The sequence below is a fragment of the Gadus chalcogrammus genome, chromosome 2, assembly GCF_026213295.1.
Source record: "Gadus chalcogrammus isolate NIFS_2021 chromosome 2, NIFS_Gcha_1.0, whole genome shotgun sequence".
Lineage (NCBI taxonomy): Eukaryota > Metazoa > Chordata > Actinopteri > Gadiformes > Gadidae > Gadus > Gadus chalcogrammus.
In genome coordinates this window covers 21,005,112-21,008,344 of record NC_079413.1, presented here as the reverse complement: position 1 = coordinate 21,008,344, position 3,233 = coordinate 21,005,112, and positions in this window count along the sequence as shown.

Here is a 3,233-nt window from a genome sequence, read left to right as displayed (position 1 = left end):
CCAAAGTTAAACCCAACAATAACCCCACCAGACGCAACAAACTCTCCGCCATCATCATCAACCCCTACAACCAGATTAGTGAGATTCACTCCATCATCATCCACCACTACAGCCAGGTCGGTGACCTTCACTCCATCATCATCAACCACTACAGCCAGGTCGGTGACCTTCACTCCATCATCATCAACCACTACAACCTTATCAGTGACCTTCACTCCATCATCATCCACCACCACAACAACTTCTATCAATCCCAGTCGCCAACCGACACGCAACACTGACATGAACGTCATCAACAATTACAAACTCCATGTCAACAAACAGTTTCAAACTGAAAACAAACAAATACACCCAGAATGTTCACAACCGGAGAATGAACTCTAAAAATGGAGGTAGGGGGGTCCCGGGGGTTGGGGGGTCATGGGGGGGGTCAATGGGGGGGTCATTGAGTCTAGGGGGTCATAGAAGTGGGGGGGTCACGGAGGTAAGGGGGTCACGGGGGGTCATGAGGGGGTAATCTAGGCTGGGGGGTCATAGGGGTGGGAGGGGTCACGGAGGGAGGGGGGTCCGACACAACACTTATTAACCTCATATGACAACACAACTCGTCGTAAGTTTTGTGATGCACAACACGTACTTGTGTGTGTGTGTGTGTGTGTGTGTGTGTGTGTGTGTGTGTGTGTGTGTGTGTGTGTGTGTGTGTGTGTGTGTGTGTGTGTGTGTGTGTGTGTGTGTGTGTGTGTGTGTGTGTCTCTGTCTCTCCATGTCCTAACCCATCCTTAAGCAGACCCCCCCCCCCCCCGCCCCCTGCTATTAACATACCCCCCCTCACAAGACCACCACCAGCCCCCCCGCCCCCGCCCCCCTCCTCACACCGGCCCCTCCCCGATAAGACCGGGCCGTGATTGGTTGACTGGTGCACTGGGGGTAGGAGCCTCATCGCCTCAGGTGCACCGATGGAAAAGTCAATACCGGCGGGACACACACACACATACCCATGCACACACAAGCAGACACACACACACACACACACACACACACACACACACACACACACACACACACACACACACACACACACACACACACACACACACACACACACACACACACAAACCGATGCAGACACAACCAGACACAGACAGACACATACCCACTCATACACAAGCAGGAACACACAAACAAAAACCAACACACAAACATGCTGCAACACACCCACAAGAGACACACACATAAAGACATACAAAGACACAGAGACAGCCACCAACACACCCTTCTACACACACACACACACACACACACACACACACACACACACACACACACACACACACACACACACACACACACACACACACACACACACACACCTGCTCTCTAAGGTCCATCCTATCTCTGTACTCCTGTCAGTCTCTGAGACAGAGGAGGAAGAGGGGGAGGAGGAAGAGGAGGAGGAGGAGAGGAAGATAATTAAGGAGAGCAAGTACCACCTCTCCCCTAGCAGAGCCAGGTGACACTCCTCTTTCTCTCTCCTCCCTCACTCCTCAGCAACGTGAGGAAGAGGAGGATGAGGAGGACACGGAGGACCATGTGAGGAGGGAGAAGAGGATGGGGAAGAGGAGGAGGAGCAGGATGAGGGAGATGAGAGAAGGAGGAGGCGGTGTAAAGTAGAAAAACACCTCACCTCCAAAAATACACATTGTGACTGCCAGCATGGAGGTCCAACCACACACACACACACACACACACACACACGCACACTCACACATACACACACACACGCACACACATTCACACACGCATACACACATTCACACACACACACACACACACACACACACACACACACACACACACACACACACACACACACACACACACACACACACACACACACACACACAAACTGAGAGGAGGAATCAATGTGACAGACCACCTGACCGCTGGAGCACCGCAGCCCCCAACACTAGACCGGGCAAGACACACACAAACACACACACAAACACACACGGTAAACACACAAAATATAGAAACACAAAAAGAAAGTTAAACGATAAATTACCTGCTCTGACAATCCTCCTGCGAACCTCCCATCCTGAGACGTCCCAGCCCTGATCTCGTACAGTCTCTCTCTCCTTCCTCTCTGTCCTCTGTTGCTCCGTGTCCTCTCCTCTGTCTCTCTCTCTCTTCTTCTTCTCCTCTTTCTTTTCCTCCTTCTCTCCGTTCCTCTGCACTTGTTAGAGTCTCTACCTCAGCAGCAGCAGCAGCAGCAGCGCTGGCAGCGTCTGTGACGGCTTGCGCCCTGACGGAGCCACGGCATCCCGGCAGAAGGTCACAGCTCCACTCGCTGGAGGAGGAGAGGGGAGGAGGAGGGGGAGGGGGGAGAGAGGCAGGGGAGGGAGGGATACATAGGGGAGGAGGAGGGGGATACGGGGAGGGGGAGGGAGAGGAGGAGGGGGATATGGGGAGGGAACGGGGGACCAAGGGTAGGAGGGGGGAGAGGAAGGGGAGAGTGGGGGTGGGAGGGTGGAGGAGAAAGAGGGAGAGAGAGAGGGGGGAGGATGGGGACGGAGGAGAGGTAGGAGAAAGGGGGGGGAGAGGTGAGACAGGGGGGGAGCCGGGGTGGGGGGGAATGATAATAGATGGAGAGGGGGAGTGAGAACGTGTTAGAGCGGGGGTGGAGAGCCCGAGAGAGAGAGAGAGAGAGAGAGAGAGAGAGAGAGAGTGTGCAGTGGGCGAGCGGGCTAGTTCCCACAGGTTAGTTGTTCTGATTGGACCCTGGAACACAGAGGGACTGTCCTATCACAGAGTGAGTGTGTGTGCCTGTGTGTGCCTTTGTGTGTGTGTGTGTGTGTGTGTGTGTGTGTGTGTGTGTGTGTGTGTGTGTGTGTGTGTGTGTGTGTGTGCCTTTGTGTGTGTGTGTGTGTGTGTGTGAGTATGCTCAGTGTCATTTGAAAGAGTTTCCACGAGAAAACCAATACGACTTGATTTGAAAGATGTCTGTGTGTGTGTGAGCGCGTGCACACCCGCGTGCGTGCCCTGCATGTGTCCGTGCGCGCGCCCTCACCTGCTGCTCCATGTCTCCTCCCTGTCACTGGGCTCACGGGTCGCGTGACGCCGCGCACCCACTCCTCGCCATTTCAATCACGCCAAGATGGAGGAGGAAGAAGAAGTCAAACGCCGGTGAGAGACCTCGGCCGCCGGGGGAAGAGCCCTGCTGATGGAACCACAAA